We start from the raw sequence: 22,053 nt of genomic DNA on the forward strand, positions 1-22,053 counted from the left end.
TGCTAGTTTGACTTCTCCATTGACTAGAAAGTACACTGACATGCACATGAGCTGGAACCAGAACGAACATAGTATATGTGCATGAAACAAGGTACACTTTTGATAGCTCAAGTAGTACTTGTGGTTGATGGAATTATCTTTGCCTTTACCCGAGGTGTCGTAGCACCAGCAGCTTATGAGTTGATGCCTCGGGGTTTTAAATCAACAAAAACAATGCACCGCTCGCCGCATATACGACATCCATCTTTCTTTTTTCCTATGAACAGGGTACTTGCTTGTCTCCTTTTTACGTCCATGGTGTGTGCCTCTGTAGCTATATCTCCACAAACTGTAATATCTTCTCTATCTCTCAAAAAAGGAAGAGGCATCACGCGGCGCAATAGTGCAGCCAACAAAGGTGGCTTAACTGTGAAAACTAGGTTCGGCGGCTCGCAGTCACTCGTAGACGTCCCACGGCTGAAGCAACACGGTGAAGATGAGCAGCAGTGGGGGTGGAAGTAGCAGAGGCGGGGCGCAGTGGCCCGGGGTGCAGTCATGGCCATAGCACCGGTAGAGGGCGGCGGCTTGGTGGAGGTCAGTAGAAGCGACGATTCAGGGCCAGTAGTTCCAAGGCGGACGAAGCCGGCGGCCCACGGACGGCGGCTCTCGTCACAGCAGAAATAGACGTGCCATGAAGGCGACCGGCGGCTCGCGCGACGGACGCAGCTCAGACAACGGTAACTGCGGCAGGCTATGGCCGCAGAGGCAACAACAGGCCTCGACAGCGGCTCAGGACAGAGGTGGCGCGACAATGGCTTGGACGTGGCCAAGGATGAATGATTCCGGAGCGACGGTGGTCGGGGCGGCTTGCAGTCCGGGTTGGAGTGCGTATGGCTGGGCGAATCCGAGGCGAAAAAGGCACATTAAAACGGAGACGGCGGCTGCAGTGATAGCAAGGTCCAGGTCGTGCCTCAAAGCACGGACGACGGAGGAGTCCAGATCGCTACCTTATCCGTTTCCGGGTCGTGGCCTCCGGAGCATAGACTGGCCTTTCCCTCATACACAGATATCCAGGTTTGAATCACCTCTGCCCCAGACTAGACCGACCAGCTACCTTTGTTCCTTACGTGAGGATATATACCACTTAATCAATCCATCTTCTATAGGGACTCGTGCCAAAACTAGCACCTTTCACTTAAACAAACTTGAAGCTTCGTATGGGATCTATTACCAGTAGTACTAATATTTAGATTTGGTGCAAACAGCCATGTAGCCTGCTAATATCTCCTCGAGTTTTAAAACAAGAAGTAACATCGACTCTGCAACTGTCTTGGTTGAAAAAACATGACTGCAGCTTTGTGATCTGCACATGTATGGATGAACTCTTGCCCATCTTGATGTACCGCATCAGGCGCTGTAGCAGAAAATTTTGATGTGTCCTCGGATTGACAAATCGTCAGAGATGCCTGCGGCAGCACACAACCGCAACCCTAATTTTCTCTGAGTTTGAATTTTGTACTCGTTGTTCCCACTACTTGTCGATGGTATAGATCTTCGGTGCCGGCTCTTCCTCATCCAAAGAAATCATGAGATTCTCGAACCCTAGGAGAGATATCCCTCCAAGAACTCAACACCACCGTGTGCCAGCCCCACGATGGGCGCCAACTGTCGTGGATTTGTCACGGCAGATGCCCTAATGTGAGGACTTAGTCATGAGGCCAACACATCAATGTGGTAGCTTGAGAGGGGTTGATCGGGACGAGAGATGCGAGGCGGATCAACACACAAGACAAGGATTTAGACAGCTTCGGGCCCCGAGAAACATCATCCGGTAATAACCCTACATGTTGTTTGTGGCTAGGTCTCATTATGATCATGAGGGAGTCATCGGTAAGCTGGCTCTTTGTGTCTAGCCCTAGAGATTGTTTCTTGCTTGTCCCTCTTGGGGTGGCCTACCCCACCTTATATAAGTTGAAGGGGAGGGTTACATGTGGAGTCCTATTAGGATTAGGACTAGTCTATTACAAGTGGAGTTCTAGTCTTGCATCCTTCCTAACAGAATATTCCTTACGCTTTCCTCTTAAGCCAGCCCATCATAACATAAGCCGACCTTCTGGGCCTTGGGCCTTATCATCCGTCTGACCCGCCGTCGGGGCCATTAGTGAGTCGCCAGGCTTATGAGTCATCAGACCAGTGAGCCGCCAGACTCGTCAGTCGCCAATCCTCCGGCGGGTTACCAATGAAATGCCAAGTCCGGCCGGGTCATACTTTTGGCCGGGTCATACCGCAGGGTATATCCCCGACAACTTTGGTAACCGAAAACCGTCCAGAATGGGGTCTAGGACTAGGGCGGTGTGTGCTCAGATTGACCGCGCCTTTGGTTCATCTTCGACGGTGAAGGTTATTGTCGTGTCGTTCCATGGGCTCAGTGCGGTAACTTGTGGACTTTGGCAAGGTCGCGGAGTGCCCTTTTTCGCTGATTATTTGAAGAAAATGTCTCGATGACCGTGAGGACATTAAAATTGTTCCTCTCTAGGGAGTATTTCTCCGGAGTGATGGTGGCGAGGATGGCCTCTCCACTCTTTGCAACCTATCGGAGTATCCAACATGCTCGGAGGCTATGGGCTGGGTCCGTGCTCGGAGTCACATGTATCGGACAGGGCTTGTCAAGGAGTTCGTCAAGAACGGACCTATGTCCCGTAAAGGGTTTATTTTTTCTACCGACAGACTGATGATCGGATGCCCCACTAGGGTGCATCCATTTAGTCCAGGCCACATACTGCTTTAAGGCAGCGGGCTCCAGTTGAGTTTTCTGGGCCTTCCATGTGCTTTCCATTGTGCAGTACTTTTGCACTACCTGTGATAGTTCCGTGAAGCTCTGTATGTGACCACGGTCGAGGGCATTCATTATTCCCTTGTCGGTACAATTGCGATGGAAGACTGAGGCTACATCATCGTTGCAACAATCTTTGATCTTGCTTTTAACAAGTAGGAATCTGGCCCAAAAGTGATGGACCGTTTCCTAAGGTTGCTGCCCTATATATATATCAGGTCATATATGTCTGGAGGGCCTGAGTTGCTTGGAGAGTATTGATTGTGGTGGGTGGGTTAAAATTTGAATCCCGACCCACATCTGTGCTTGGAGCTTGGAAAATATCTGAAGTGACCAGTCTGGGTCTGGGGAGATCCAAGTGCTCCCCTTATCCTACATCTGAGCCATAGTTCGGAGGACGCGGAGTCCCGTCTAAAGGGAGAGTATCCGGCTTGAGGGTTTCGGAGACCCGAACATATTTGGTTCTCAATATAGGGGGAGAGGTGTCCCCAGCTTGTTCCTCAATGACCGCTACCAGGTGGGTGATTGGCGGGCGATAAATTTCCCTCTGGTCAGGCTTAAGCCCGATCCGATCACAATCTTTTGAAACCCCAAGGGTGGCGATGCGATCTAGCAGCTCGTTTAAGGACGAGATGTCTGCCGGATCCATCCTTTGGGAGTACTCGAGACCGATGTGAAGACGGTGTTCGGCGGCCGTAGGGGGTGCTGTAGGCTTGATAGCCATACGGGCGCCTATGATGAGACCGCCGAGCTGAATGGTCGGCCCAGAAGTCAGGCTCCTTCTAGAGGTGATATTGTCGTTGATGACTAGGCGAGCCATGATACGTCTCCAACGTATCTATAATTTTTTATTGTTCCATGCTATTATATTACACGTTTTGGATGTTTATGGGCTTTAATTTACACTTTTATATCATATTTGGGACTAACCTACTAACCGGAGGCCCAGCCCGAATTGCTATATTTTGCCTATTTCAGTGTTTTGAAGAAAAGGAATATCAAACAGAGTCCAAACGGAATGAAACCTTCGGGAGCTATCTTTTTGGAACAAACGTGATCCAGGGGACTTGGAGTGGATGTCAAGCAATAGAGGAGGCGGCCACAAGGGTGCCCGGCGCGCCCCCTATAGGTGGGCATGCCCCCCACCCTTGTGGGCCCCTCGAGCATCCACCGACCTACTTCTTCCTCCTATATATACCCATGTACCCTGAAACCATCGAGCAGGACGACGAAAAACTATTTCCACCACCGTAACCTTCTGTGTCCGCGAGATCCCATCTTGAAGCCTTTGCCGGTGCTCCGCCGGAGGAGGAATCGATCACGGAGGGCCTCTACATCATCTCCAAGGCCTCTCCGATGAGTTGTGAGTAGTTTACCACAGACCTTCGGGTCCGTAGTTATTAGCTAGATGGCTTCTTCTCTCTCTTTGAATCTCAATACAAAGTTCTTCTTGATCTTCTTGGAGATCTATTCTATGTAACTCTTTTTGCGGTGTGTTTGTCGAGATCCGATGAATTGTGGGATTATGATCAAGTTTATCTATGAGAAATATTTGAATCTCCTCTGAATTCTTTTATGTGCGATTAAGCTATCTTTGCAAGTCTCTTCGAATTATCAGTTTGGTTTGGCCTACTAGATTGATCTTTCTTGCAATGGGAGAAGTGCTTAGGTTTGGGTTCAATCTTGCGGTGTCCTTTCCCAGTGACAGCAGGGGCAGCAAGGCACGTATTGTATTGTTGCCATCGAGGATAAAAAGATGGGGTTTATATCATATTGCATGAGTTTATCCCTCTACATCATGTCATCTTTCTTAATGCGTTACTCTGTTCTTTATGAACTTAATACTCTAGATGCATGCTGGATAGCGTTCGATGTGTGGAGTAATAGTAGTAGATGCAGGCAGGAGTCAGTCTACTTGTCACAGACATGATGCCTATATACATGATCATGCCTAGATAATCTCATAATTATTCGCTTTTCTATCAATTGCTCGACAGTAATTTGTTCAACCACCGTAATACTTATGCTATCTTGAGAGAGGCCACTAGTGAAACCTATGGCCCCCGGGTCTATCTCTTATCATATAAGCTTTCAATCTACTTTTATTTGCATCTTTACTTTTCCAATCTCTATCATAAAATACCAAAAATATATTTATCTTATCATATTATCTCTATCAGATCTCACTTTCGCAAGTGGTCGTGAAGGGATTGACAACCCTTTATTGCATTGGTTGCGAGTTCTTGTTTGTTTGTGTAGGTGCGTGGGACTTTTGAGGAGCCTCCTACTGGATTGATACCTTGGTTCTCAAAAACTGAGGGAAATACTTACGCTACTTTTGCTGCATCACCCTTTCCTCTTCAAGGAAAACCAACGCAAGCTCAAGACGTAGCAAGAAGGATTTCTGGCGCTGTTGCCGGGGAGGTCTTCGCTCAAGTCAAGATATACCAAGTACCCATCACAAACTCATCTCCCTCGCATTTACATTATTTGCCATTTGCCTCTCGTTTTCCTCTCCCCCACTTCACCCTTGTCGTTTTATTTGCCCTCTCTTTCTCAATCTCCTCTCTTTTTCGCTTGCCTTTTTGTTTTCTTGTGTGCTTGTTTTCCCTTATGGCTTTGCCTAAGAACACCAACCTTCATCTTAGAAGGTTGGATGAGATTGAATCAAACGTTAGAAGTTTTATGACTTTACAATTTGAGAATAATAGTTTCTTTAGAAAAGAGCTTAAAGAATAAAAAAGCTTTATGGGGTATATGAACAAAGAGCCTGATGATATGTCTAAGGAATTTTATGGTTTAAACTCTCAAATTACTCGTCTTGAAAAATCAATAGCACTAATTTCTGATAAGCAGTCCACCTTTGTCAATAAGATGGTTGCCAAACCAAAAGAGTTAGGGGAAAATAATGATGAAGATCTAAAAGTTATTGATGTGCCCCCTATTATATCTTTGTTTTGCAATATGAATCTTAATAATGATGGGACTGGAGATGAGTCAACTTTAGTTAAAAGGCGTCACAATGATTCGGAGTTTTTAGATCTTGATGCTAAATTTGGTAAAAGTGGGATTGGAGAGGTCAAGACTTTAAATAGCATTGAACCCACTATCTTGGATTTCAAGGAATTTAATTATGATAATTGTTCTTTAGAAGGTTGTATTTCCTTGTTGCAATCTATTTTGAATTCTCCTCATGCGTATAGTCAAAATAAATCCTTTACCAAACATATTGTTGATGCCTTGATGCAATCTTATGATGAAAAACTTAATTTGGAAGTTTCTATACCTAGAAAACTTTATGATGAATGGGAACCTACTATAAATATTAAAATTAAAGATCATGAGTGTTATGCTTTGTGTGATTTGGGTCTAGTGTTTCCATGATTCCGAAAACTTTATGTGATATTCTAGGTTTCCATGATCTTGATGATTGCTCTTTAAATTTGCACCTTGCGGATTCCACCATTAAAAAGCTTGTGGGAAGGATCAATGATGTTCTTATTTTTGCAAATAGGAACTATGTGCCCATAGATTTTATCGTTCTTGACATAGATTGCAATCTTTCATGTCCTATTATTCTTGGTAGACCTTTCCTTAGAACGATTGGTGCAATTATTGATATGAAGGAAGGGAATATTAGATTAAAATTTCCATTAAGGAAATGCATGGAGCACTTTCCAAGAAAGAAAGTCAAATTACCTTATGAATCTATCATGCGAGCTACTTATGAATTGAGTGCCAAAGATGGCACTACTATGCCTAGCTAGGGGCATTAAACGATAGCGCTAGTTGGGAGGCAACCCAATTTTATTTTAGTTTTTTTGTTTTTGCTTCTGTTTAGTAATAATTTTTTCATCTACCTTCTGTTTATATGTGTTCATGCTTTAATTAGTGTTTGTGCCAAGTAGAACCTATAGGATAACCTATGGTGATAGTTAATTTGATTCGGCTGAAAAACAGAAACTTTGCACGCACGAAAATAATTTTAGTAATTCATAGAAACGTTCTTTTTCGTTCATTCTTTTTTCTGTAGATCAATAGATAAATTACCCAGAACTTCCTATTTTGGTAGGATTTTTAGAGTTCCAGAAGTATTCGAGAGTTACAGATTTCTACATATTGTTCTGTTTTTGACAGATTCTGTTTTTCGTGTGTTGTTTGCTTATTTTGATGCATATATGGATAGTATGTAAGGGTATGAACCATAGAGAAGTTGGAATACAGTAGGTTTAACACCAATATAAATAAAGAATGAGTTCATTACAATACCTTATGTGGTGGTTTTTCTTTCTTGCACTAACGGAGCTTATGAGATTTCTTGTTGAGTTTTGTGTTGTGAAGTTTTCAAGTTTTGGGTAAAGATTTGATGGATTATGGAATAAGGAGTGGCAAGAGCCTAAGCTTGGGGATGCCCCGGAAGGCATCCCCTCTTTTGTCTTCGTCTATTGGTAACTTTACTTGGAGCTATATTTTTATTCGCCACATGATATGTGTTTTGCTTGGAGCGTCTTGTATGATATTAGTCTTTGCTTTTTAGTTTACCACAATCATCCTTTCTGTACACACCTTTTGGGAGAAACCCACTTGATTGGAATTTATTAGAATACTCTATGTGCTTCACTTATATCTTTTGAGCTAGATAGTTTTTGCTCTAGTGCTTCACTTATATCTTTTAGAGCACGGCGGTGGCTTAATTTTGTAGAAATTGGTAATCTCTCATGCTTCACTTATATTATTTTGAGAGTCTCTTAGAACAACATGGTATTTGCTATGGTCATAAAATTGGTCCTAAAATGATGGGCATCCAAGTTGGGTATAATAAAAACTATCATAGGAAGTGAATTGGATGCTATGATCAATTTGATACTTGATAATTGTTTTGAGATATGAAGGTAGTGATATTAGAGACATGCTAGTTGGGTGATTCTTAATTTAAAGAATGCTTGTGTTGAAGTTGGCAAGTCTCGTAACATGCACGTATGGTAAAAGTTGTGTAACAAATTTGAAACATGAGGTGTTCTTAGATTGTGCATCCTTATGAGTGGCGGTAGGGGACGAGCGATGGTCTTTTCCTACCAATCTATCCCCCTAGGAGCATGCGCGTAGTGCTTGGTTTTTGATGACTTGTAGATTTTTGCAATAAGTATATGAGTTCTTTTTGACTAATGTTGAGTCCATGGATTATACGCACTCTCACCCTTCCATCAATGCTAGCCTCTTCGGTACCGTGCATTGCCCTTTCTCACCTTGAGAGTTGGTGCAAACTTCGCCGGTGCATCCAAACCCCGTGATACGATACGCTCTATCACACATAAACCTCCTTATATGTTCCTCAAAACAGCCACCATACCTACCTATTATGGCATTTCCATAGCCATTCCGAGATATATTACCATGCAACTTTCCACCATTCCGTTCATCATCATGACACACATCATCATTGTCATATTGCCTTGCATGATCATGTAATTGACATCATATTTGTGGCAAAGCCAGCATGCATAATTTTTTATACATGTCACTCTTTATTCATTGCCCATACCAGTACACCGCCGGAGGCATTCATATAGAGTCATATCTTGTTGTAATTTTGAGTTGTAAATAAATAGAAGTGTGATGATCATCATTATTAGAGCATTGTCCCTAAATAAAAAAAGGAAAGACCAAAAAAAGGCCAAAGAAAAAAAGAAAAAAAAAGAAGAAAGGCCAAAAAGAAAAAAAGAAAGGCCCAAAAAAAGAAGGAAAAAAAGAAAAGAAAAGAAAAAAAGGGGGGCAATGTTACTATCCTTTTCCACACTTGTGCTTCAAAGTAGCACCATGTTCTTCATTTAGAAAGTCTTTCATGTTGTCACTTTCATATACTAGTGGGAATTTTTCATTATAGAACTTGGCTTGTTTATTCCTATGATGGGCTTCCTCAAAATGCCCTAGGTCTTCGTGAGCAAGAAAGTTGGATGCACACCCACTAGTTTCTTTTGTTGAGCTTTCATACATTTATAGCTCTAGTGCATCCGTAGCATGGCAATCCCTACTCCTCATGTTGACATCAATTGATGGGCATCTCCATAGCCCGTTGATTATCCTCGTCAATGTGATACTTTCTCCCTTTTTTGTCTTCTCCACACAACCTCCATCATCATATTCTATTCCACCCATAGTGCTATATCCATGGCTCACGCTCATGTATTACGTGAAAGTTGAAAAAAGTTTGAGATTACTGAAGTATGAAACAATTGCTTAGCTTGTCATTGGGGCTGTGCAAGATGAGAGCATTCTTGTGTGACGAGAATGGAAGCATGACCAAACTATATGATTTTGTAGGGATGAACTTTCTTTAGCCATGTTATTTTGAGAAGACATGATTGCTTAGTTAGTATGCTTGAAGTATTACTATTTCCTATGTCAATATGAACTTTAATTTTGAATCATTTGGATCTGAACATTCATGCCTCAATAAAGAAGATTACATTGTGAATTATGCTAGGTAGCATTCCACATCAAAAATTCTACTTTCATCATTTACCTACTCGAGGACGAGCAGGAATTAAGCTTGGGGATGCTTGATACGTCTCCAATGTATCTATAATTTCTGATTGTTCCATGCTATTATATTACCCGTTTTAGATGTTTATGGGCTTTACATTACACTTTTATATCATTTTTGGGACTAACCTACTAACCGGAGGCCCAGCCCGATTTGCTGTTTTTTTTGCCTATTTCAGTGTTTCGAAGAAAAGGAATATCAAACGGAGTACAAACGGAATGAAACCTTCGGGAGCGATCTTCTTGGAACAGACGTGATCCAGGGGACTTGGAGTGGATGTCAAGGAACAAAGGAGGCGGCCACGAGGGTGCCTGGCGCGCCCCCTACAGGTGGGCACGCCCCCCACCCTCGTGGGCCCCTTGAGCGTCCACCGACCTACTTCTTCCTCCTATATATACCCATGTACCCTGAAACCATCGAGCAGGACCACGAAAAACTATTTCCACCACCGTAACCTTCTGTATCCGCGAGATCCCATCTTGGAGCCTTCGCCGGTGCTCCGTCGGAGGGGGAATCGATCATGGAGGGCCTCTATATCATCTCCAAGGCCTCTCCGATGAGTTGTGAGTAGTTTACCACAGACCTTCGGGTCCATAGTTATTATCTAGATGGCTTCTTCTCTCTATTTGAATCTCAATACAAAGTTCTCCTTGATCTTCTTGGAGATCTATTCGATGTAATTCTTTTTGTGGTGTGTTTGTCGAGATCCGAGGAATTGTGGGTTTATGATCAAGTTTATCTATGAGAAATATTTGAATCTCCTCTGAATTCTTTTATGTGTGATTAAGTTATCTTTGGTCTCTTCGAATTATCAGTTTGGTTTGGCCTACTAGATTGATCTTTCTTGCAATGGGAGAAGTGCTTAGGTTTGGGTTCAATCTTGCGGTGTCCTTTCCCAGTGATAGCAGGGGCAGCAGGGCACGTATTGTATTGTTGCCATCGAGGATAAAAAGATGGGGTTTATATCATATTGCATGAGTTTATCCCTCTACATCTTGTCATCTTTCTTAATGCGTTACTCTGTTCTTTATGAACTTAATACTCTAGCTGCATGCTGGATAGCGGTCGATGTGTGGAGTAATAGTAGTAGATGCAAGCAGGAGTCGGTCTACTTGTCAAGGACGTGATGCTTATATACATGATCATGCCTAGATAATCTCATAATTATTCGCTTTTCTATCAATTGCTCGACAGTAATTTGTTCACCCACCGTAATTCTTATGCTATCTTGAGATAAGCCACTAGTGAAACCTATGGCCCCTGGGTCTATCTCTTATCATATAAGCTTTCAATCTACTTTTATTTGCATCTTTACTTTTCCAATCTATATCATAAAATACCAAATATGTATTTATCTTATCATATTATCTGTATCAGATCTCACATTCGCAAGTGGCCATGAAGGGATTGACAACCCCTTTATTGCGTTGGTTGCGAGTTCTTGTTTGTTTGTGTAGGTTCGTGGGACTTTTGAGGAGCCTCCTACTGGATTGATACCTTGGTTCTCAAAAACTAAGGAAATACTTATGCTACTATTGATGCATCACCCTTACCTCTTCAAGGAAAACCAACGCAAGCTCAAGACGTAGCATGCCATATATTGGTTTTTCAGGAATACACAATAGAGCTCTCAGTGAAAGCACCAATGTCGGTGTCAGAACAGGTAGATCTCGGTTAGGGGGGCTCAAGTTGTGCGTCTAAGGATCAATGGTAATAATGAACGAAGGGACACAATGTTTACCTAGGTTCGGGCCCTCTTAAAGGAGGTAAAACCCTACGTCCTGCTTGATTGTATTTGATGAGTATAGGGGTTACAAGAGTTGATCTACCTCAAGATCGTAATGGCTAAACCCTAGCTTGTCTAGCCTATGAATATGATGATGATAGCCTCTATGGACTAAACCCTTCGGTTTACATACGCACTGGAGGGGCCTAGGGTTTGTACAAAGTTGGTTCATTAGGGAAGGAAACAATACATCCGGACTCTAATCTTGCCGTCCACACACATAGGAATCCTACCCGAACATGGAGGATGGCCTTCTTCTTCACCACGGCCCATTCAGTCCGGCCCTCATCTTGGGACGAACACCTGAGGACCCCCGAAACCAGGACTCCCTCAGCGGGAATCTCAACAGGAGTTGGGCCCGTGCCATAGCCTCTGAAGCATTGCTCGGCATGGACGACGATGTAGATTGTGATGTCGCTCGGCTTCTGATGGTGCCAGTAGTGATGGCACCATGCTCTCGCTGTCGTGAACTGGTCGCCAACGCAACATGGTGACGAGGAGGATGGGCGCGGGGATTGGCGACCCCGTCCGGCATTATGTTGGCCAGCTTGTTTTAGGGGTGGCGCATGCCCTATGGCCGCACCAGCAGCGGGGGCGGTCAGAGCATCGCGGTTTCACCCCAGAGCGAGCATCATCGCTGTGGCTGCGCCCCTCAGCGGGGCGGAGAGGCGGAGATGGAATGATTTCTCCACCCGTACCTTGTGGAGCGTGGCCGCCAGGGTGCAGTTGATGCTGTCCTCCTCCGACACCTCCCGCTACCGTTTCAACCGTAGGAGGAACGGCGGTTGCGCCGCCTACGCCGGCCACGTCCCCTGCAGCGTCCATGTTCTCGTGTGCCCCCGTCGCCCCCACAACGCGAATGTGCTCATGTGAAGGGGCCTTTTATGTGGATGGGTGAGCTATGTTGCTGGGCTTTTTCTTGGGCGCCATGGATGATAGACCTGTCCATGAAGAAAATGATAATGAAGATGACACGCTGCGTACACTCGCAGGTTCACGCAAGCGCATCCCCCTACCTGGCGTATCAAAGATGTCATGGGAAACCACGACCACCTATGGGACCATCGGCCCCTTGTGGTTCGGCAGGGGGGAAGAGCATATTGCACAAAGAGCGGAGGGTGCAGGGGCAGCACGACAACGATCACACCGGCAATTTTACCCAGGTTTGGGCCGCCGCGAGGCATAAAACCCTACTCCTACTTTGGTGGATTGATGAGAGGACCGTGGTGGAGATGCAGCGCTCTAGGCCAACAGGGTTGCCTCGGGGCGAGAGCAGCTACGCGCGTATGTGTGTACAAGGGTCCCAATCATTTCTAAGGTTGCCACGACCCTCCTTATATAGATCAAGGGGTCACCACAATGGCAAATCGGTCATTCGCGTACTAATTAGATACCAAACAGTGCTATCATACCTAACTCTGCAGACGGGATAGAGCGCATTAAAAGTGTCGCTTAGTGTCACATCGTAGCGCAGCCCGGCAAGCCTTGCCAGTCCGTTCGGCCACCTTTCCGCCTATCTGTGTGACACGTCTCTAGACAGGTGTCATTTGGAGGTGATTTCCTTCGGAAGTGGCTACCACGTGTCAAATGAGGGCTACTTAGTCACTTGGGGGCTCTACACCGCACCGATTGATGACTTGCGTTGCTATGAGGTGGAGTAGTGGAGCCATGGCGGGGTAGTCCGCCATCAGCGTCCCCGGTAAGCTTGTCGGGGAAATCTTGAGACTTGTCATTGGGGCAACCTCGACCCCGGCAGGCTCGCCCGCCCGGCAAGGGAGGTTTTTCGTTAGTGGTATCTTGCTCCTTCAGTTTGACTTTGTCTTCTTGATCTACTCTTAGATTTCTCAAAGAGCTATCTCTTTTGCTTGGTCTTGTCTTGGATAATGTTGTAACCTTGCTCTTGTGCCTGTGTATAGTTAGGGAAACACACCTGGCGTTTGTTGCGCTGACAGATGGAACTGCCGTGGTATGCTCTCCTCCATGGTAGTTCACGAGCTCTTGGACCTTCAAGGGCTTGTCAAGGTGGAGTTGATTTTCCTTTCTGAGTCTCATTTGAATAAATGTAAAGACGATGAGCTATGACGTGTTTTAAATTTCGATTCCATGTTTGTAGTGGAAAGTGATGGTCGGGCTGTGGCCTCGTTTTGTTTTATCAAAAGATCAATTAAGTCATTTGGGACTACGAGTCAGCTCATTTTATTGTTGTTCTATTCATGAACGAAAATGGTGTACATTGGCGTTTTACTGGTTTGTATGGTTATCCGAATTGGAATGAGCGTAATCTTTCTTGGGATGATATTTGCAATCTGCATAATAAGGGTGATCACCCCTGGGTAATGTTGGGAGACTTCAATGAAATATTATTTTCTTCAAAAAAAGAGGGAGGGAATATGAGGCCTAATGCAATGATGAGATAATTTTGTAATTTCTTACGAGAATGCGGTCTAGAAGATATGGGTTATATTAGTGATCGCTTGACTTGGAGAATAGGCGAGATTAGGGAGAGACTTGATCGTGGGGTTTGTAATGTGGAGTGGGTTTACAAGTTTCCATGGGCTGCAATCATGAACGAAGAACAAATTTAAAGAGCAATCATCGAGATCATGGAAACCTAGAATATCACATAAAGTTTTCGGAATCGTGGAAACACTAGCACCCAAATCACACAAAGCAAAACACTCATAATCTTTGATTCTAATCTTTATAGTAGGTTCCCACTCATCATTAAGTTTTCTAGGTAGAGAAACTTCCAAATTAAGTTTTTCATCATAAGATTGCATCAAGGCATTAACAATATGTTTGGTAAAAGCTTTATTTTGACTATAAGCATGAAGAGAATTAACAACGGATTGCAACAAGGAAATACAACCTTTTAAAGAACAATTATCATAATCAAATTCCTTGAAATCCGAGATAGTGGGTTCAATATTATTAGAAGTTGAAGATTCTCCAATCTCACTTTTACCAAATTTAGCATCAAGATCTAAAGTCTCCAAATTTTTGGGACGCCTTCTAGGCAAAGTTGATTCATCATCACTCCCATAATCATCAAAATTCATATTGCAAAACATAGATCTAATCAGAGACGCATCAATAACTTTAAGATCCTCATCATTATTTTCACGTAATTTTCTGGTTTAGCGGCCATCTTATTGACTAAGGTGGCTTGCTTGTCATAAATTTTGGCTATAGCATTTTCGAGCAGGGTAATTTGAGCGTTAACTCCATAGATCAAGCTCTTTATTCATAAAACCCAAAAAACTCTTTTGTTCCTTAAGCTCTTTTCTAAAGAAATTATTATGCTCAAATTGCAAATTCATAAAGCTTCTAATATTTGATTCAATCTCATCCATCCTTCTGAGAAGGTGGTCAGGACCCTTAGGCGCGGCCATAAGGTCAAACAAGCAAACAAGCACACAACAGAAGGCAAGCGAAAAGAGAGGAGGAGATTGGGAAAGAGAGGGCGAATAAAACGGCAAGGGTGAAGTGGGGGAGAGGAAAACGAGAGGCAAATGGCAAATAATGTAAATGCGAGGGAGATGAGTTTGTGATGGGTACTTGGTATATCTTGACTTGAGCGAAGACCTCCCCGGCAACAGCGCCAGAAATCCTTCTTGCTACGTCTTGAGCTTGCGTTGGTTTTCCTTGAAGAGGAAAGGGTGATGCAGCAAAAGTAGCGTAAGTATTTCCCTCAGTTTTTGAGAACCAAGGTATCAATCCAGTAGGAGGCTCCTCAAAAGTCCCACGCACCTACACAAACAAACAAGAACTCGCAACCAATGCAATAAAGGGTTGTCAATCCCTTCACGGCCACTTGCCAAAGTGAGATCTGATAGAGATAATATGATAAGATAAATATATTTTTGGTATTTTATGATGAGATGCAAAAAGTAAAGATGCAAATAAAGGTAGATTGAAAGCAAATATGATAAGAGATAGACCCGGGGGCCATAGGTTTCACTAGAGGCTTCTCTCAAAATAGCATAAGTATTAAGGTGGGTGAACAAATTACTGTCGAGCAATTGATAGAAAAGCGCATAGTTATGAGATTATCTAGGCATGGTTGGGATGCCCCCGATTCAATCGTACACTAATCATGCACGCAAACGTGTACGATCAAGATCAGGGACTCACGGGAAGATATCACCACACAACTCTAAAAACATAAATAAGTCATACAAGCATCATAATACAAGCCAGGGGCCTCGAGGGCTCGAATACAAGTGCTCGATCATAGACGAGTCAGCGGAAGCAACAATATCTGTGTACAGACATAAGTAAACAAGTTTGCCTTAAGAAGGCTAGCACAAACTGGGATACAGATCGAAAGAGGCACAGGCCTCCTGCCTGGGATCCTCCTAACTACTCCTGGTCGTCGTTAGCAGCCTGCACGTAGTAGTAGGCACCTCTAGTGTAGTAGTCGTCATCGACGGTGGCGTCTAGCTCCTGGGCTCCAAAGTCTGGTTGTGGCATCCGAGAAGAAGAGGAAAACGGGGGAAAAGAGGGAGCAAAGCAACCGTGAGTACTCATCCAAAGTACTCGCAAGCAAGGAGCTACACTACATATGCATGAGTATATGTGTAAGGAGGCAATATCAGTGGACTGAACTGCAGAATGCCAGAATAAGAGGGGGATAGCTAGTCCTATCGAATACTACGCTTCTGGCAGCCTCCGTCTTCCAGCATGTAGAAGAGAGTAGATTGAAGTCCTCCAAGTAGCATCGCATAGCATAATCCTACCTGGCGATCCTCCCCTCGTCGCCCTGTGGAAAAGCGATCATCGGGTTGTCTGTGGAACTTGTCTGGGTGTGTTTTATTAAGTATCCGGTTCTAGTTGTCATAAAGGTCAAGGTACAACTCCCGGTCGTCCTTTTACCGAGGTACACGGCTATTCGAATAGATAAACTTCCCTGCATGGGTGCACCTCATAACCCAACACGCTCGATCCCATTTGGCCGGACACACTTTCCTGGGTCATGCCCGGCCTCGGAAGATCAACACGTCGCAACCCCACCTAGGCTCAACAGAGAGGTCAGCACGCCGGTCTAAATCCTATGCGCGCAGGGGTCTGGGCCCATCGCCCATTGCACACCTGCATGTTGCGAGGTCGGCCGAGAGCAGACCTAGCCTCCTTAATACAAGAGCAGGCGTTCCAGTCCAATCCGGCGCGCGCCGCTCTGTCGCTGACGTCAAGAAGCCTTCGGCTGATACCACGATGTCGAGTGCCCATATCTTTCCCGCGTAGTTGGTTAGTGCGTATAGGCCAGTGGCCAGACTCAGATCAAATACCAAGATCTCGTTAAGCGTGTTATTATGAAGCAACCGCGAATGCCGACCAGGGCCAGGCCCACCTCTCGCCTAGGTGGTCTCAACCTGCCCTGTCGCTCCGCCACAAAGATCCACAAGAGGGCCGTCGGGACAAAGGTCCTTTCAGCCCCGAATCTGTGAATCACTCGCGGGTACTCTTCGAGCCGACCCGACTTTAGTCACCATCTGTAGTATGTATATATGTATAATATATACCCATGATCACCTCCCAAGTGATCATGGCTCGATAGTATAGCAAGGCATACCGACAAGAATGTAGGGCCACAGATGACAAACTAGCATCCTATACTAAGTATTTAGGATTGTAGGTAAGTTATCAACAAATGTAGCAACAATGTCAGGCTATGCATCAGAATAGGATTAATGGAAAGCAGTAACATGGTATGCTACTCTAATGCAAGCAGTATAGAAGAGAATAGGCGATATCTGGTGATCAAGGGGGGGGGCTTGCCTGGTTGCTCTAGCAAGAAGGAGGGGTCGTCAACTCCGTAGTCGAACTGGGTAGCAGCAGCGTCGGTCTCATAGTCTACCGGAGAGAAGAGGGGGAAGAAACAGTAAATACAATGCAAACATAAGCATGACGATGCATGACATGACAATGAGCGGTGTTAGGTGTGCCCTAATGCGGTAGTAGGTGATACCAGCGAAAGGGGGAAACATCCGAGAAAGTATCCCCGGTGTTTCGCGTTTTCGGACAGGTGATCCGGAGGAGAAAGTTGTGTGTTCGATATGTTAGGGATGTGTGGCGGACGAACGGGCTGCGTATCCGGATTCGTCTCGTCGTTCTGAGCAACTTTCATGTAGAAAGTATTTTCATCCGAGTTATGGATTATTTTACATGATTTTCTAAAGTTTTAATCATTTGTTGGTTTTAATTAATTATTTAAATCCAACATTATCCAGAACAGTATGGGATGACATCAACATGATGTAGGCGTGATGTCAGCAGTCAACAGTGCGGTTGACTAGTCAAACCAGACAGGTGGGTCCATTGGGACCCACATGTCAGTGACAGTGCTAACTAACAGAGTTATTTTAACCCAACTAACCTAATTAGCGAGTGGGGGCCAGTAGTTAGTGAGAGATTAGGGTTTTAATTAGCTAAACTATTTAATTAACAAATTATTCTTTTTATTTATTTCATTTATTGAGGTGGGGCCTGTAGGTCAGTGAGACAAGGGCGGCCCAGTCAGTAGTTGACCGGGTCAAGGGTTCAACGGGGCCCACCCGTCAGCGACACAAGGGGGGCCATGCGTCAGCCCAGCCCAGCAACGGCCGGCGACTCGTCGGAATCACGCCGGCGAGCTCGTTCACGGTGGCGCGTCCTCGGGCATTGTCGGAAATCGCCCACAGGGCACCAATTTGGTCGCGACCGGGCGCGTTAGAACGGCAAGACGATGACACGATGGTTGGTGGTGGTTACACGGGCAGTGGTGGCCGGAATCGAGCGCGGCGAGCTCATCGGCGGACGGCCGGAGTCGGGCGCGAGAGGAAACGACGACGCATTATGTTAGCGAATGAAAGGAGAGGCCAGGCGAGTCGTACGCGAGGCGGCGAACGCAACGGGCGCTGGCCCGTGACCATTTGGTCACCGGAGGCACGCCGGCGATGAGCGCAGGCGGCAGCGCGTTCGGGCGCTCAACGGGGACGGCGTTAGGAGGTACGGAAGGGAGTGTGCGCGTGCGTGTTGGGCTCCTGTGAGCATCATGAGCACGATGCCGTGCTCAGGCGAGCATGACGGGGAGCATGGCCACGACGGCGAGGCGATCCGTGACGACGGGCTCACGGCAACAGCACGAGGTAGCTATGGTGCGCAAGGGGCCCATCGAGGAGGAGCAGGAGGAGGAGGGGCTCACCGTGCGGCACGCAAGATGGCCCGTGGTAGTTTAGTAGCAGCAAGGGGTGTCGCCGGAGTTGGGGAAGAACGGCGGTGACCGGAGATGTGGAAGAAGGGGGTCGTTGCAGCAGCGCCTCCGAGCTCCAGCTGCAGCCACCGGTCGACGAGGAAGACGATGGCGGAGATGACGGACACGCTGGCAAGGTGAGGTGGTGGCTGTGGCCGTGCGTTTCACGGCGGCGGGTCCATGGCGGTGCTCGGATGCGATGGGAGAGGAGAGCGGGGTGGATCTGAGGGGAGAGGGAGAGGCACAGGGACCGAGGGAGAGAGTGGGGGCGCGTGGGAGGCGGGATCGAGGAGGCGGAGGCGTGGCGACCTTATCCCCTCCTCGACGCCGGTGAGGGGTTCGGTGGCGACCGCGCGTTGTAGCGGCGCGCAACCGAGGAACAGGAAGAGGGTGCGGTGCGGGGAGCTGGGCTGGCTGGGCCGGTTGGGTGGCTGGCTGTTGGCTAGCTGGGCATTTCGGCCCAGGGGGGAGGGGGGTTTCTTCTTTTTGCTTTTCTTTTCCTTTTCTTTTTAGCTTTGTTTTCTGTTCAATTTAATTTGGGCATTTAAGTATTTTATAAAATTGTGTCATCTACACCATAATTGCCTATGCCATATTTGGCATTGTTCAAACATTTTTGTTTCAACTTTTGAGAACTTTGGGTGTTTGTCACTAATTCATTTTTGAATTTGAAATGTTTTGAACTAACATTTGATTAGCAACAGTAACAAAGATGACATGGCATCATTAGGAGAGTTTTACTGTAGCCTAATTATCCGGGCGTTACAAATCTCCTCCACTACAAGAAATCTCGTCCTGAGATTTAGGAGGTAGATGGAAACAGTGTGGGGTATTCTTCGCACAGACAATCCTCAAGTTCCCAAGTGGCTTCATCTTCAGAATGGTGCGACCACTGAACTTTGAGGAACTTGATCGCCTTCTGACGTGTGCGGCGTTCAGCTTGGTCGAGAATGCGAACTGGATGCTCTTTATAGGAGAGGTCTTGTTGCAATTCGAGCACTTCATGATCCACTCCTCGGATTGGGTCCTTGAAGCAACGGCATAGCTGTGACACGTGGAACACATCCTGAACCTGAGAAAGGTTCGGCGGAAGCTCCAGTTGGTATGCCACTTTTCCATGCCTTTCTAGAATAGTGAAAGGACCAATATAGCGAGGAGCTAGCTTTCCCTTGATCCCGAAGCGGTGAGCACCCTTCATTGGTGTGACTCGAAGATAAGCCTTTTCGCTAGGTTGATAGACCATGTCCTTATGATGACGGTCATACTGACTCTTCTGACATGACTGAGCAGTCTTGAGATTCTCGTTAATTATGCGGACTTGTTCTTCGGCATGTTGGATAATATCCGGACCGAAGAGTGGACGTTCCCCAGTTTCTGACCAGTTCAGGGGTTCGGCACTTTCGTCGATATAACACTTCGAAAGGGGCCATCTTCAGACTAGCTTGATAGCTATTATTATAAGAGAACTCGGCATACGGGAGAGATTCCTCCCATTTCTTGCTGAAGGAAATAACACAAGCTCGAAGCATGTCTTCGAGAACTTGGTTGACACGTTCAACCTGCCCTTGCGACTGAGGATGAAATGCGGTACTGAATGACAGATGAATCCCCATAGCTTCTTGGAAACTTGCCCAGAATCTTGAGGTGAATAAACTGCCTCGGTCTGAACTGATTACCAATGTAATACCGTGAAGCGAGACAATTCTGGACATGTAGAGGTTTGCCAGTTGACTAGCAGTGATCGTTTCCTTGACAGCCAGAAAATGTGCAACTTTAGAAAGCTGGTCAATGACGACAAGAATAGCATCATTAACTTTTTGCGATTTGGGGAATCCCGTGACGAAGTCCATTTCAACATGGTCCCATTTCCATTCAGGAATAGAGATAGGTTGTAGAGTTCCAGCAGGCCTTTGATGCTTTGCTTTGATACGACGACAAATGTCACACTCAGCAACATAATGAGCAATATCTTGCTTCATATTAGACCACCAGAATCGCTGACGAATGTCTTGGTACATCTTGGTACTACCGGGATGAATAGACAAAGTTGTATCATGAGCTTCTTTCATAACCCTTGGAGTCAGATTCAGGTTTTTCCTCTTACTCGGTACCACTAGGCGACCTTTGAAGAATAAGGTGCGTGCGTCATCAATAGTGAAGAATGAGGGCTTTCCTTCTGCGAGATAATGTTTAATCCTCTCGACTTCATCGTCACATTTCTGTATCCATTTGATGGTGTCCACAAGATCTGGTCTTGAACCTATGGTATTGAGAGAACCCTGGGAAACAACATGGAGGCTCATCTTGCGAAACTCCGGAGGAGGGGAAGCGAGTGCACCAGAAGGAACAATATGGAGGTTCAGCTTTATGAATTCTTCAACAAGCGAGGGCTGAACTTTGTGAACCTGGAGGTGGTTGCAGTAAGACTTGCGGCTCAAGGCATCAGCCATTACATTAGCCTTGCCTGGGGTATACGAAATACCCAGGTTAAAATCTGCAACAATCTCCATCCATCTCTGCTGACGGAGGTTCAGATCTGGTTGAGAAAACAGATACTTCAGACTTTGATGGTCGGTGAAGATCTCGCAATGATTACTGAGAAGGTAATGTCGCCACTGTTTTAGTGCATGGATAACAACAGCAAGCTCGAGGTCGTGAACTGGATAGTTCTCTTCGTGAGGGCGCAATTGACGAGAGGCATAAGCAATCACTTTGCGCTCTTGCATTAGGACAGTGCCTAGGCCTTGACGTGAAGCATCACAATAAATGACAAAGTTCTTCTTAGTATCTGGAGGAGCAAGCACTAGGCAGAAGTTAACTTGTCTTTGAGCGCCTGGAAACTTTCCTGACACTTTTCTGTCCACTCAAACTTGACGCCCTTATGAAGCAGGTTAGTCAGAGGTCTAGCGATCTTGGAGAAGTTCTCGACGAATCGACGGCAATAGCTGGCGAGTCCGAGAAAACTTCTGACTTGCTTGACATTCTTCAGAGGAGTCCAATCGAGAATATCCTGAACTCGTTCAGGGTTGACGGCAATACCATTCTTAGAGATGACATGCCCAAGATAGGTTACTTTGGGAAGCCAGAATTCACACTTGGAGAACTTGGCATAGAGTTGATGCTCTCTAAGCTTTTCCAGAACAAGACGAAGATGTTCAACATGTTCTTCTTCATTCTTGGAATATACAAGGATATCATCCAGATAAACCACGACAAATTTGTCGAGGTATTCCATAAAGATATAGTTCATCAAACGAGAGAAGGTGGCTGGAGCATTGGTTAATCCAAAAGACATGACGGTGTAATCGTATGATCCATAGCGAGTCACAAACGCGGTCTTCGGGATATCTTCTTCACGAACACGGATCTGGTGGTAACCCAACCTCAAGTCGAGTTTAGAGAACACTGACGAACCAGCCAGTTGATCATATAGATCATTGATCCGAGGAAGAGGATATTTGTTCTGAATGGTAGCCTGGTTAATAGGATGGTAGTCTTGGACCAATCGGTTTGTCCCATCCTTCTTCTTGACAAAGAGAGAAGGTGCTCCCCAAGGAGAGCAACTTGGGCGAATGAAACCACTTCGAAGAGATTTGTCGATTTCTTCCTTAACCTCAATGAGTTCATGCGGCGGCATCTTGTAAGGTCATTTGGCTATAGGAGTGGTGCCTGGTTTTAAG

The sequence above is a fragment of the Triticum dicoccoides genome, chromosome 2B, assembly GCF_002162155.2.
Source record: "Triticum dicoccoides isolate Atlit2015 ecotype Zavitan chromosome 2B, WEW_v2.0, whole genome shotgun sequence".
In the NCBI taxonomy this organism is placed as follows: domain Eukaryota; kingdom Viridiplantae; phylum Streptophyta; class Magnoliopsida; order Poales; family Poaceae; genus Triticum; species Triticum dicoccoides.